Genomic DNA, 16,058 nt, shown 5'->3' with positions numbered 1-16,058 from the left:
CAGGCAGGAGAAACACAACTCCAAAGTGCCTATGGCAACATGCTCACTGGGGAAGGTGGAAGAGTTGAAGGAAGAGAGTGTCAAAATAAAGCTAAAAAAAAAAAGAAGAAAGTGGGTGGAGGAAGAACGAAAAAATGCCCTAAAAAAAAAATTAAGAGAAGGCAGTGAGCGAGGAAAGAGAAAGAGAGAGAGAGGGAGCGAGCAAACATGGCGCATGCGCAGTGACAGCCTCTGGGCCATATTGGAATGAGGCAGTGAGCAGCGGTGGGGGGTGAATAGCTGAGAAGCAAAGGAGAGAGAGAGCGAGAGAGCGGCGTACCGGGCCCTACAAATCCGCCTGGAAAAAGTCCGGACGGGTAAGAAAAAGCTCTGCAACGGGTGTCCTTAGACAGGGGAAAGTCTGAACTACCTGCTGGAGGGGTTTTCTCTCCTTTGCAAGGCTTTCGACGTTTTTCAAGAGCTTCCCAAGTTTGCAACAATGTATTCCTGTAGGAGGATGTTGTGTATATGTGTGTGCATGGGAGGGGGCCAGCTTGCTGCACTTTAGCAGTGCCTGGATATCTCCTCACATTGGTGGTGCGATGTCTGCCTGGCATGCCCATTCTTTATGGACTTTCTACACCTTCACAAATCAAAAACAGCAACAAAAAAAAAATAACAATAAAACACCTCACTATGATAAAACACACACACACACACACACACACACACACACACACACACACACACACACACACACACACACACACACACACACACACACACCGACATCAACAACTTCGTGCAAAGTCAGCAGACAAAACCATCATGTGTGAGACTGCTCTATGGGAATATGGTTCAGGAGATAAGGACAGTCCCTGACATGGTGCCCTCACCTCCCAGGAGCCAAACTCTGCCCCCCTACCCTCTGTATTATTATTATTTGGCATGGGAAATGCATCTATTTATAAGGGGGCAACCTTGGGGGGCTACTTCATCTCTACGCAAGGTTGTCGTCTTTCTGGGATCGGGTCCCCTCTTTAACCCCTCGTCTCCTGGACTCCGGAGTTTCACTTGCTCTTTGTTACTAATGCCCGTAGATTCCATTTTCTATCATCTGAATCAGGAGAAATATTTGTTGTGTTTATTTTTTTAATCCTTTATTTTAAAGTCAGAGGTTGACAAACTCCAGTCCTAGATCAGGATGAGAAAATTTGGAAGGTTGCATTCACATGGACATCAAAATTGAACTGATCTTATTATATGTGTGTGTGTGTATTATTTTATTTATTTTTTTGCACAAAAGTTCCTGCGTAATGATCAGTAAGGCCTGATTCACACCTATGCAGGTTGCAGTGCATTTTGTGTATTTCAATACACACTTTTCATCCATTGAAGTTTATACAGGGGGTCCCCGGGTTACGAACCCCTTAGGGACTTTCCTCCTGTTTGTAATCCATAAATGTTCATAAGTTGGCCGCGTATGCGCAGAATGACAATTACGGACATTTTCAATGTTCTGTCAGAATCCATCGGCGCATGCTTGGCAAATTACGGACATTTCCAACGTTTTCGGAGGCTCCGTCTGGCCGCGCATGCGCAGAACGGCAGAGGGTCCCCACAGAGCCCTGTTTGTAAGTAGGAGTGGCTCCTAAGTCGGGTGTTTGTAAGTCGGGGACCCCCTGTAGAACCAAAAAAACCCCCCAAAAAAACAGAAAAAAGTCCCTGGTCCTTTTCATAAAATGCGCAGAACTACATCCGTAGGAAACCATGTTAAATGGACTGTAGTGTGTTTCTGCAAAACCTGAAAACTCACTACAAAATGCATAGGTTGTGAACCAGGACTATATACTTGCGTGAAAGTGACCTGCTTTTTTCTTTTTTCTGATACTTGACATATATGTCCTCAATGGCAGATTTTTGGACTTTGTGTAACGAATTTGAGCGCAGTGCACAATTATGCACCTGTTTGAATGTTGTTATTGAAAATAACAGATCCGTGTATATTTAAAAAAAAAAAAAAAACATTTAAATGCTTTTTTTATTTTATGTCTGTGTGACTGAGGTCTTCTAGCAATGTATATCTATTGGTGGTCAGTACTTATTATCTGATCGATATACGATCAAATCCGCAAATGATTGAGTAAGTTCTACCAATCACTTTAAGCCCTGGTTCACATTTGTCATGCAATTTGACAGTTCATAATCACATGACAAGTCGCACCCCATTGCCGACAATAGAACCATTCAAATCGCTGCGACGCAAAGGGTCCGGCACTATTTCTGTGCAATTTCTTGAAACATGAAATCACACTGATCAGCGACTTTAAAATCGTTCTGAAGTAGTGTGATTTCAAAGCCACACTGGTGTGAATCGGCGCTAAAGTGGAATACTAGTCTTAAAAATGTTCCTTCCACCTATGCTGACTTACCTGTGTAAGAAAGATTCTTTAGCTATTTTCAACCCATTCCAGTCCAGTCACCTGATTCTCTGTGCCAGCCAGTGGCGGCTGCAGGGGAGAGGAAAAAACATTTGAAATGTTGTGGATGCTTCTTTCTGGCCCCTACAGCCGCTGCTGGCTGACACAGGGGAGCCGGATCACGTGACTGGACCAGAGTGGGCTGAAAAAAGGTAAGTAATATCTTTTTTTAAATTTTTATAGGTAAATAATATATTCCTTTGATTTTTTTTTTTTTTTTTTTTTTATTGGTTAGGTTTAACCTGGCCATAAACTGTGAGGTGTGTGTGTGTGTGTGTGTGTGTGTGTGTGTGTTTTTTATTTATTTATTTATTTTTTTCTCCTTCAGCCAGGATAGGAAAAAAAAAAAAATCTTCCATCCATATAAGCAAGGTGGAGGTGTTCCAACTGATCAGTGACGGAAGACAGTTGGCTGCAGCCACTGGTCAACAAAAGGTTTTCAACATGTTCTTTCCATAGAAGTCGATCAAATGATCAACTTCTGTTGTTTGGGGACAGACCCACACTGATGGAAAATCAGCCACTACCTACTTAACCGGCTATATTTCAATCAGCATATGGTCAGCCTTAGACCCCCATTTAGATCTGATTTGATCATATAGCATCAATCGTATGAAGTGGAAGATGATCTATTGATTGGCAGCACTGAGATACTTTGTTTATGATTACGATCATATTTCGATTGATCAGGTTATGAGATTGCATGGCAGAAACAGATGCGATCAATAACTCACAATCATAAGTTACGATTGTAGCTTAAATGGGTATTAAACCCAAAACTAGAATGCATTATATTGCAGCTTACCAATCATTAGATGTGGCGGTTGCATCAGTTTTCTTTCTTTGGCTTTTTTCCCTCTGTTTTTCACCTGGTGATCTGGCCAGTAACACATTTCCTATATTAGAGTGCCCCCACTCCGAATGAAGGAGCACAAGGGGGCACCTTTTGGACAGCAAGATTGTCAGCCTGGGAGAGGAGTGTTAGATGACCTACCAGATTTAGATATAGTAAAGCCCCATACACACTATCAGATTATCTGCTGAGTTTTTCCTTCTGATTTACCAAAACCATGTAGTAGAAGGGCCTGCCTGATTGCATACACATTGAAACTCCTAAGGTTTGTCCTCATATTATATGGTTTTGGTAAATCTGAAGGAAAAAGTCAGCAGATAATCTGATAGTGTGTATGGGGCTTAACACATTGAAGCCAAACTTCAGAAACACTTTTTTTTCCCTTTTTGAGATAAAGCAGCAGCACCCTTTCTAGTGTTAAAGGGTTTATCTCATCCCTGTAACTGATACATTTGCAAGAGAGCTTGTTCTTTTGAAAAAAAAAAAACACAAAAAAAAACTGTCCAGATCACCTGACTCCAAAGACATGCTGGGAGGTTAATTGGCTTCTGTCTAAAATTGGCACTAATATATGAATGTGAGTTAGGAATCTTAGCCCTTGTACACACGGTCGGAGATTCCGACGGAATGTGTCCGATCGGACCGCTTTGTCAGATATTCCGTAGTTATTATATATTCCGTCTACATTGGATACTCCGACGGACCAAGTTTTCCAACTTGTTGGTAAAATTTTCCGACAAAATGCTCCGATCGGACAAAGTGCCACGCATGCTCAGATCAAATTCCTACACCAAAGCTATTGGCTACTAGCGTGAACGTAGTCCCGACGTAATGAAATAACGTCATCACGTCGGATTTTCCGACAACTTTGTCCGACCGTGTGTATGCAACAGTTTCGGACAAATCTGACGGATTTGGTTGTCGGAATCTCCGACCGTGTGTACAAGGGCTTAGATTGTAAGCTTCTTGAGGGTAGGGACCGATTGTAAATGTACAATGTATATGTAAAGCGCTGCGTAAATTGACGGCGCTATATAAGTACTTTAAAAAAAATAATGATGATAATAGAGGAAAGAAGCCTAAAAAAAAACAAAAAAAAACAAAAAGTTAATGCAGCTATCACATCTAAGAATTGGTATGCTGCAATACAATAAATGTTGTCTTTTGGGTTTAATACCACTTAAACAATTGATTGACATCCACTTCCCCATGTGGCATTATTTCTATTGGAAAAGGAATTGATCATTTATCAAAGCGTGTTTGGCCACCATAATGTGTGTGTGTGGTTATGAAACCCATTACATATATGCATTTTTTTTTAATTTATTTATTTAAAATTAAAATTATAGTGTTCTTCACCCCCCTTCCCCCTAGCCTGTTAAATAATTGTAATTTTTTTTTTTTTTGGGAGCAAGTACTGTACCCTTTTAGCTAGAGTTGGGCTTTAATTATTTATCCAAGTCCATAAACTATTTCACATGGGGGGGCTGAGGCCTGTGCAAGGTGATTTGACTGTTTAAGTGGCTGGAACCACCAGGTGCCGCAAGCTGGCCCCCTAAGTAAGTCTATAGGAACACAGTGGCTGCATGTTCACAGCTACTTGTCCCAATTTGACAAGCATGCAGGTATGGGTGAGTGGTCCCCAAACACGTTACCTTCTACACAGGTTGACAGTGCTGCTGTCCAAAAGCATCTCTTGCTCCTCCATCCAAAATGAATCCACCCTAAGGCAGGAAGTGTGTTACTAGTCAGATGAAAATAAATGAAAAAAGCCTAATAAAAGAAAACGAATGGAGCCACCACATCTAAGGACCGCAGTATATAACATTTTTTGTTTTCGGGTTTAGTACTACTTTAATCCTCCTCTGCTGACTTATTTTTGCAGTATATGGGTGGAGTTCCTCCTTAACCACTTCATCCCTGGAAGAATTTACCCCCTTCCTGACCAGAGCACTTTTTGCGATTCGGCACCAAGTCACTTTAACTGACAATTGCGCGGTCGTGCGATGTGGCTCCCAAACAAAATTTAAGTCCTTTTTTTCCCACAAATAGACTTTCTTTTGGTGGTATTTGATCACTTCCTGCGGTTTTTATTTTTTGCGTTATAAACAAAAAAGTGGCGACAATTTTGAAAAAAAAAAACACATTATTTTTTACGTTTTGCTATAATAAATATCCCCAAAAAATATATTAACAAAAAAGCATTTTTCCTCAGTTTAGGCAGATGCATATTCTACATATTTAAAAAAAAAAAAAAATCGCATATAAGCGTTTGGTTTGCGCAAAAGTTATAGCGTCTACAAAATAGGGGATAGTTTTATGGCATTTTTATTGATATTTTTTTTTTTTTACTAGTAATGGCAGCAATCAGCGATTTTTTTTTTTTTTTTTCATGACTGTGACATTACGGGGGACACATTGGACAATTTTGCCACATTTTTGGGACCATTGGCATTAATAGAGCAATCAATGCTAAAAAATTGCATTGATTACTGTAAAAATGTCACTGGCAGTGAAGGGGTTAACCACCGGTGGCGCTGTAGGGGTTAAGTGTGTCCTAGGAAGTGATTCTAACTGTGGGAGGAGGGGCTGTGTGTAACACGTCACTGATCACCGCTCCCGATCACAGGGAGCACTGACCAGTGACGTGTCATTAGGCAGAACAGGGAGATGCTTGTGTACATTAGCATCTCCCCATTCTTCCTCACTGTCAGACGATCGTGGGTATGCCCACGGACATCGAGTGTTGTCACGGAGCTCCCTGCGCATGCCCGTAAGCCGTCCCTTAAAGGGCAATGTACAGGTACGTTAATCTGCCTGTATGTGCCCGTCTGCCGCAGTATATCTGCGTGAGGTGGTCGGGAAGTGGTTAAAGCTGATCTTCATGTTTAAGGTCCCTTTAAATAAAAAGTGTGCTTTATTTTTGGATATTTATACTTGCCTAGATGGATAAACTCCGCACAAGATTTTTTTGGATTACAGATTGGGTACAGGCCTTTTTCATATTTTTTTGTTTAAATAATTTGCTGATTTAAAAGATCTAAAGTTACCACACAGTTAGAATTTTGGGGGCGATTCAGAGAAATTCGGCTGCTGGTACTATTTAGGTATTCTATTAGCCAGTAATAGCTGCTGTCAGAATGAAATAGCCTAGCAGAGGGGAGGCACCTTCCATGTTTATGTAGATGGAAGAATCTGTAAGGCCGGTCATACTTTATACAGTTTTCTTGTACAATTTTACAAAACTAAAACATAAGGTCAAACCTAAACACTTTAAATTTGTATGCAGTCAGGCGGGCTATTGCACTACATAGTTAAAGATAAATCCAAAGGAAATTTAATTAAAAAAAAACAGTATAATGTATGGGCCAGCTTTAGGTTTCTTTCATTCAACCCACAGGCAGAACAAAAGAAATGTATTACTGTATGGGGCCAGCTTTAGCCAACACTCACACCTTAGCCTTGTGTAGTATTTCCATACACCTGACTTCAGTGGGAATGCTTGTTTCATGCCAGAAAAACTCTTCTCATCCTCTAGAGCTGCTCGGCTCTCCTCGTCTAGCCCAGGAAGAAAACACCTGATTCTTGATACATGTGCAAAAACATTTGCATAAAGCTTGTAAAATATCTTAAAAAACAAAACTTCAAAATCACCAGAAATTTGTTCTGGTCATTCTTCTCAGTGGTGAACGCAGGCTTACCTCATGTCCATTTTCCATCAGCTTCCTGGGCAATGCATGTAGGAAGAAGTCCCTTTTGGCTTGAATCGGTAATCTTCAGAAGTTTATGCAGGCAGAAGTTCAGGATCGGGGCATTGATACTGGCAGGTTGTAGCAGTTACGGTCATCATACAGTGCCTTGAAAAAGTATTCATACCCTTTGAATTTTTTTTCCACATTTTGTCATGTTACAACCATAAACATCATTTTTATTGGGATTTTATGTAATAGACCAACACAAAGTGGCACATAATTGTGAAATGGAAGAAAAATGAGAAATGGTTTTAATTTTTTTTTTACAGATATATGAAAAGGTGTGGCATGCATTTGTGTTCAGCCCCCTTTACTCTTATACCCCTAATTAAAATCTAGTGGAACCAATTGCCTTCAGAATTTAATGTTTAATTTAATCTCCGTATAAAATAGCTGTTCTGTGAAGCCCTCAGAGGTTTGTTAGAGAACCTTGGTGAACAAACCACATCAGGAAGGCAAAGGTAAACCCCCTGACAGGTCAGAGATTAAGTTCTGGAGAAGTTTGAAGAAGGGTTTCACCCAAAAATGGAAAGACTATGGCAAAACTTTAAAACTACCAAGACATAGCCAGGCAAGAAGCGCATTAATCAGAGAAGCAGCAAAAAGAGACCCACGGTAACTCTGGAGGAGCTGCAGAGATCCACAGTTCAGGCGGGAGGATCTGTCCACGGGACCACCATTAGTCGTGCACTACACAAATCCTGGCATTTATGGAAGAGGGCAAGAAGAAAGCCATTGTTAAAAGAAAATCATAAGAAGTCCTGTTTGCAGTTTGCGAGAAGCCATGTGGGGGACACAGCAAACGTGGAAGAAGGCTCTCTGGTCAGATTAGACCAAAATTTAACTTTTTGGCCTAAAAGCAAAACGCTGTGTGGTGGAAAACTAACACTGCACATCACCCTGAACACACCATCCCCACCATGAAACATGGTGGTGGCAATATCATGTTGTAGGGATGCTTTTCTTCAGCAGGGACAGGGAAGCTGGTCAGAGTTAATGGGAAGATGAATGGAGCCAAATACATTGCAATCTTAAGGCCCAAACACACGATCAGACTTTTTGACAACAGAGGTCTGACGGACCTTTTTTATCGGACAATCCGATCGTGTGTATGCTCCATCGGACAATTGTTTTCGGTTTTTCAACGGACCAATGTTCACTGTGCATGCTCTCAAACTTTCCGGCAAAAAATGTCAGATGGAGGATAATCTGATCGTGTGTAAGCAAGTCCATAGGACAAAAGTCCAAAGTATACAAACATGCATGCTCAGAACCAATGCTAAAGATCAGACAACAATAGCAGAAGTTGCCCAAAGGATGGCGGTAAAGAGCTGAAAAACCACGTGATTTGGTGAAAGTTGGCTGAAAATTTTCTGCCGTGTGTATGCAGAACAAGTTCACGGCCAACGACCAAAATCCATGGAAAAGTCAGATCATGTGTATGAGGCTTTAGAAGAAAACCTGTTAGGGTCTGCAAAAGACTTTAGACTGGGGCAGAGGTTCACTTTCCAGCGGGACAACGACCCTAAACCTACAGCCAGAGCTACAATGGAATGGTTTAGATCAAAGCATATTTATGCGTTAGAATGGCCCAGTCAAAGTCCAGACCTCAATCCAATTGAGAATCTGTGGCAAGACTTGAAAATTGCTGCTCACAGGCGCTCTCCATCCAATCTGACAGAGCTTTAGCTATTTTGCAAAGAAGATGATGAAACGCGTTGGGTGGACTCCTCTGCAGACATCGCTATTTCTACATTCACGTACATGCCGTTTTTTGATATCTTCAAAATGTGAGTTTTTTTTTTTTATCCCTATTCATTAAAATTTCTTCGTGACAATATTACGCTATGTTGGGCTTTTGTTTCTATGGTTCTATGTATGAGACTATTACCCCATCTCTCATTGGACACTAACGAACTTCTCGCCTTTTTGACGTGGTGGTGCAAGCTGAGTCCGAGGAATATCTACACCCATTGGGTGGATTCCATATATAAAGCCTACATGACTTGGGGGGCATATGCCTGACTAAGTCCAAGTCTTCTAGCAAGCCTCCCCCAGTTTCACGGTGGTGGGGGTGTTACATGTAAGAAGAACACACACTGTCTTTGAAAGTTGTTTTTGGGAAAGTTGATCTTCCTACAAATTCATTATTGGACTTCACAGTTTGAGACTCATTTAGCACATGAAAATTATCTGTTAATGACTATTATTCACTTATATTTTGTCCCCTATATTTATAATTCAAATGCTTGATTATTTAAATGTGGTTTTGGGGGTTTATGTTTATTTAACACTAGGAAATGTGGTTCCTTTGTTTCAAAGATTTATATGGTGACACGTATAATTTTATATTTTTGTCTTTATCATAGCGCTACACATATATATTTTTCTTTTAGTTAATTACGCTTTTTTTCTAGAAGCTGTGTTGGCGGCTTGATAAAGCTTTGCGCCACAGCGCAGTATATATTAAACCACTATTTTGCAAAGAAGAATGGGAATTTTCACTCTCTGGATGTGCAAAGCTGGAAGAAACATCCACAGAAAGACTTGCTGCTGTAATTGCAGCGAAAGGAGGTTCTACAAAGTATTGACTCAGGGAGGCTGAATATAAATGCACACCATGCTTTTCACATATTTGTAAATAATTGTGAAAAACATTTATCATTTTTCTTCCACTTCACAATTATGTGCCACTTTGTGTTGGTCTCGCACGTAAAATCCTAATAAAATACATTTACGTTTTTGGTTGTAACATGATAAAATGTGCAAAATTTCAAGGGGTATGAATATTTTTTCCAAGGCACTGTACGTACAGTATATGGATTTATCATGACTGATCATTATTTTCATTGATTTGTACATCTGAAATGATCAATGCAACAGTTGATCAATTTTCCTTATCAATCTGACTACTGTCCGCATCAATAGTTTGTCAAAAAAAGTAAAAAAAATGAAAGTGAAAGTTTTAATATCAATTAATTGCTCCATATATCACTTGATGGACTTGAGCATAGACAGAATTCTTTGATCGAATTGCCTTGATCTTCGTACTAATTCCACAAAAGTAGTCAAAAGCTGTTGAAATGGTAGTGAAAACAACTTCTCGATCAGGTTATCAAATCAATTGCTTTATCAAATCTTTGGCTTAGCTTTTAAGATAGAAAGCAGAAGTATCAACATATGGGTCTCCGGTCACCTCTTCAGTATGTAGAAAACGTTCCTCCATTATATACTCTTTTACATTTAAACTGCTTGCACTTCCCTATTATCATTCCATTAAATTTAGAGATTTGTAGATTAACAACCCCAGATATCTGTCACTGGCTAAATGCAATTATGCTGTGTATAAACCACTGTTGCGATATCAGCAATACAGAGAGAGTGTACAGGTTTCAATTTATTGACCAATAGACCTGCATTGTGAGAAGGAGCAATAAAACAATTGTGCAGAGCAGGAAGTAAAGTTCGCACTTGCAAAAGGGCAAATACTACACCTGGATAAGATTATATACTGTACATCAACTGTACAACATTATGTTGCAAAAAATGTATATATTACACACACAGGTGCATGTAAAAAAAAATAGAATATCAAAAAGTTAATTTTATTTCACGAATGAAATTCAAAAAGTAAAACGCATATTTTTTTTATTTTTATTTTTTGTATATAAATGTGTTACACACAGATGTATTTTAAGCATTTATTTTTTTTATTTTGATGATTATGGCTTACAGCTAGTGAAAACCCCAACAATCTGTATCTTAGAAAATTTAGATTACATCAAAAAAAATTTTTTAATACAGAAATGTTGGCTTAATGAAAAGTATACCCATGTACAGTACACACTATACCAATACTTGGTCGGGGCTCCTTTTGCATGAATTACTGCATCAATGCGGCATGGCATGGAGATGATCAGCCTGTGGCACTGCTGATCTGTTATGGAAGCCCAGGTTACTTTGATAGAGGCCTTCAGCTTGTCTGCATTGTTTGGTCTGGTGTTTCCCATCTTCCTCTTGACAATACCCCACAGATTCTCTATAGGGGTTGGGTCAGGCGAGTTTGCTGGTCAACCACAGTGATACCATTATTTATTATTATTATTATAATAATACACATTTTTATATAGCACCAACGGTTTGTGCAGCGCTTTACAATGAAAACGGGGGACAGCACAAATACAATACAGTTCAATACAGAAGGGACAGGGGGGACCTGCTCGTGGAGGTACCTTTTTTTTTTTTTTTTTTTTTTTTTTTTTTTTTTTTTGTATCGCCTCCCTCCTCCCTTTTAGAATGTAATAGCTGCGGGGGATGATTGTGTGATAAGTTTCCCTAAATAAATGAGTTTTCAGGGATCTCGTAAAGATGGACATTGTAGGGGCTGATTGTACATACTGGAGCAGGGAGTTCAAGAGGATGGGAGAGGCTCTAGTGAAGTCCTGTAGGTGAGCATGGGAGGAGGTAACAAGGGAGCTAGAGAGCAGGAGGTCCTGGGAGGAGCAGAGGGGACTATTTGGATGATATCTGCAGATCAGAGAAGCCTATACTATCCACACCTAACAACTTTATTTTAATTTTCTTCATCTGATCTAGACTGTAAGCTCTAACAAGCAGTGCCACCTGATCCCTCCTGTATTGAATTGTATTGTAACTGTACTGTTTGCCCCTATGTTTTAAAAAGCTGCGCAAACTGTTGGCTCTCTATATAAACCCTGTATAATAATAAAAATGAGGTTGGTGATATAGCTGGGGGCGATGTTGTGGTTAGTATTTAGAATTGAATACAATGGAGTAGTGGAAGCCGGTGAAGGGATTGGCAGCAGTCACGGGCCGGTTAGTGAGGTATATGAGTTTATCAGCAGCATTCATGATAGACTGAAGGGGGGGGGGGGGTAGTCTGTGTAAGGGTTGGCCATTAAGGAGAGAGACATTAAACCAGGTATTGGCACTTTTGGCAGTGTGGGCAGGTTCCAAGTCCTGCTGGAAAATGAAATCCGCATCTCCATAACGCTGGCCAGCAGAGGGAAGCACAGAGTGCTCTACCAGGAAATTCTTGAGGGCAGTGCTGACTTTGGACTTGATAAAACATAGTGGACCAATACCAGCAGATGACATGGCTCCCCAAATCATCACTGACTGTGGAAACTTCACACTGGACCTTATGCAACTTGGATTCTGTGCAACGTTTTCCACAGTCAGTGATGATTTGTTGAGCCATGCCATCTGCTGGTGTTGGTCCACTGTGTTGTATCAAGTGAGAAGTTCAATTTTTGATATTAATTACTAAAATTTAACTTTTTTGGAGATGCACATGTATGATCAATATGTATGTGTGTGTAATAAAAAAAAAAATACCCTTTTTAGGCATTGTTCACTATGAACCATGTGTGAATCACACAGGAAATGCAGTGCATTCCTGTCTCAAGTCACATGCATTCAGGCTCATATTCACCGCATTGCACCAAAGACATGCATGCAGCAATTTTGGAACCACACTGCAACTGAATTGCATGGTTGTTTTCAGCAACTGCACTGCATTTTATGATAGCCGTTTTGAGGTTCCATTAAGAAATAATGAATGAAATGTGAATGCAGTGCGGGAGAAGCACATGGTTCGTGGTGTTTCCTGCAGCGCATTAGTTTGAATCTAGCGTTATTGTAGTGTTAATTTTATCTATTGCCCCCAAAACTATAACTAAAGGACAACCTTAAGGGCTGGTTCAAACTATGAATCACGAAAGAACATGATTCACATTCTCAGTGCGATTTCAGACAATAATTTGAACGTGCTGAAATTATTATTATATTCTGCAACCAAAAGTAGTGCATGCACTACTTTATAAAATGCAGGTTAATCAGATTGCATGTTCTACTGTACCATGCAATCCAGTGTAGGCAAATGCACTGCGTTTTGTGTCCTGAGTTTGGTGTGTCTTAACCACTTCAGCCCTGGAAGGATTTACCCCATTCCTGACCAGAGCGTTTTTTGTGATTCGGCACTATGTTGCTTTAACTGACAATTGCGCGGTCGTGCAAAGTGGCTCCCAAACAAAATTGACGTCCTTTTTTTTCCCATAAATAGAGCTTTCTTTTGGTGGTATTTGATCACCTCTGCGATTTTTATTTGTTGCGCTATAAACGCAAAAATGCAACGATTTTGAAAAAAACACATTTATTTTTTACTTTTTGCTATAATAATTCCCCCCCGAAAATATATATAAAAAAAATAGCAATAAATATTTGTTGATTTGGTTTGCGCAAAAGTTATAGCGTTTACAAAATAGGGGGATAGTTTTATGGCATTTTTATTATTTCTGAAATGGTATCGGGTTAAATGGCGCTACCTAAAAACAGGTTTCCATTCCAAAGTGGACTCGTAGAGGATAATTAGATAGAAATAAAGGCCAAGGTCTTTTTCCAAAGAGCCCAATAGTCTCCCTCAGCCTGATACTAATGAAACTCTATGTTGATAAACCCAGGAAAACAGAAAGAACATCAGCTTCACCCAGAGAAGGTTATATCAAACAGTGAGTGTAATAAATCTATAAACCACCAGGGACAGTGGTCACAAAACATAGAATTCTAATATCGGGGACTAATAATCAAACCCATTACATATTAAATCTCCAAAACAGCGGAAATATCAGGAACTGATGATGTTGGAACAGGCCAGAATACTTCCTTACAAAATATAATCAAACCCTCAATCTCAAATAAATTATAAGTTTAGGCCAAAAACCTGAAAACCACGTGTACCAAACTACATGTACAACCTAATGCGATTATAAATCAAGTCGCAGAAATGCGAAAAAAATGTCACTCAATGGTAAACCTGCTACCAACAATACCATAGGTCCACTATACCAGTGTAATGTGATAAAGGTATATATGTATATTTAATGTAACGTTCATTAATAATCAACCTAGAATCACATAGGTATACTCAAACAGTGTTTAGTGACAAAAATATATATATATAAGCCTAAAACAGTGTTTATGTTAAACCAGTGTTTAGTGACAAAAAAAAATATATATATATATATATAGGCCTAATAACTAAATATAAGGAATGTGTAAACACTTCACAAACCAGAAACCATGGCAATTATAAATAAAAAGTGTGTGTGTATTGGTGCACACAAAGGATGAAAGATACGATAATAAAAAACCTTTTAGTGATAAAAGCTAAAAAATGCTCTAAACCATAAAAAATATGTGAAAAGTGCATATACACATAAAAAAATGAAAAAATAAAAATAAAAATAAAAATAAAAATAAAAAATATAAAAATAAAGTGCAGAAAAATACAAAAAATATATATGTGAAGTATACAGGACAAAATATAAAATAAGTCCCAAATAAATGTTCAATGGTGCTAATCCAGAAAAATCCTTAAAAATCCTTAAAGTGACTTTTGTGCTTCCCATGCAGTCTTCACTGTGACTTCTGTGCTCCCCCACCAGGAATCCTACTCACCAGAAGTAAATACCCCTGCAGGGGTTGTACGCCTTAAAGATCAATCTCCAGATATCCCGTTCTTTACTTTGTAATAGATGACTGAGCATGTATCAGCATAGATTCCATAAGTCCTCATGAGAAAAAAATGGAAGCCTCCATAGTGTAATCCGTATAAAAATGATTTATTGGCACAGTAAATATAAAAATATATATATAAAAAACAACCATAAGAGGCAAAAAACAGCACAACAAAAAAATCAAAACAAGAAAAAACTAAAAATACTAGAAATGGCCACAACTCTCATAAAGTGAGTCATATTGTGAGACCACAGTTCATCAGGGGGTTGGTGTAATAATCTCCCCAAAAAATTCCGGATTGACCCCAGAAAATACCATAAAAAAATATATAATATTGCTAAGAACACAAACGTAAAGTATAGTCACAATCTAGGGGAAACCAGAACAAACCTCCCTATAGAGGTGATAGATCTCAGCTGTGTTCCCCCTGGGATAGAGCCTTTTCCGTAGTGTTCAAAACCAAAGCACAATTCTTCCTCGGGAACCGTATGATGGATACGCGGTTTGCGCTCCACCTGCGTACCAAACACCGACGGCAACCCGGAAGTGACGTAAAACCGTAGCTCCGTCGGACGCGTTTTGTCATAGACGTCTTCAGCGGCGGTGCTACGCTACCACGTCCCATACGTTATATAGAAAAAATTCCAGATGATCTAATTGGCCATTGCTCAGGTACAAGGTCCAATCAGGCACCAGCGGGGAAAACCTAGTATACGAGCGAGCAAGCAATCTTTTCACACAAATGGCAGTAAGCTCATACAGGAGAACATTCTTACCCCCCTGGAGAGCGAACGGGCCCGGTGCATATTCCCGATCCGACCCAATAAAAAACGTTCGCTACTACAGTTTCAAAGGAATACTGGAGCCTATTCCATGCACTCCAAAATAAAAATAAAAATAGATTTGGCCAACTCATATATGGTAATGAGTAAAAGAGTAAAAGAAAACCGTGTCAAAGTCAAATGCAATTTATCATATTAGAACACCATTCAGGTCTGTCGACCCAAAAAGCTACGCTTTTACGTCACTTCCGGGTTGCCGTCGGTGTTTGGTACGCAGGTGGAGCGCAAACCGCGTATCCATCATACGGTTCCCGAGGAAGAATTGTGCTTTGGTTTTGAACACTACGGAAAAGGCTCTATCCCAGGGGGAACACAGCTGAGATCTATCACCTCTATAGGGAGGTTTGTTCTGGTTTCCCCTAGATTGTGACTATACTTTACGTTTGTAATTCTTAGCAATATTATATATTTTTTTATGTTATTTTCTGGGGTCAATCCGGAATTTTTTGGGGAGATTATTACACCAACCCCCTGATGAACTGTGGTCTCACAATATGACTCACTTTATGAGAGTTGTGGCCATTTCTAGTATTTTTTGTTTTTTCTTGTTTTGATTTTTTTGTTGTGCTGTTTTTTGCCTCTTATGGTTGTTTTTTATATATATATTAGAGCT

General features: G+C 39.3%; 1 protein-coding gene across 2 annotated transcripts in view; it reads left to right on the top strand.

Moving 5' to 3' along the window:
* Positions 1 to 248: 248 nt before the first annotated feature.
* Positions 249 to 16,058, top strand: part of SFMBT1 (Scm like with four mbt domains 1) — a 268,417-nt gene continuing 252,607 nt past the window's right edge. Inside the window, exon 1 of one of the 2 annotated variants that reach the window (XM_077452272.1) lies at positions 249 to 356. The gene's annotated coding sequence lies outside the window, so the exon portion shown is untranslated. The remainder of the gene's footprint in view (positions 357 to 16,058) is intronic. The other variant, XM_077452270.1, reaches the window with a different exon arrangement.

Source organism: Lithobates pipiens, unplaced genomic scaffold, assembly GCF_037356315.1.
Source record: "Lithobates pipiens isolate NorthernLeopardFrog02 unplaced genomic scaffold, aLitPip1_a1.2 Scaffold_23, whole genome shotgun sequence".
In the NCBI taxonomy this organism is placed as follows: Eukaryota; Metazoa; Chordata; class Amphibia; order Anura; family Ranidae; genus Lithobates; species Lithobates pipiens.
The sequence above is the reverse complement of the archived record's forward strand: the minus strand, read 5'-3'. Positions and strand labels throughout refer to the sequence as shown.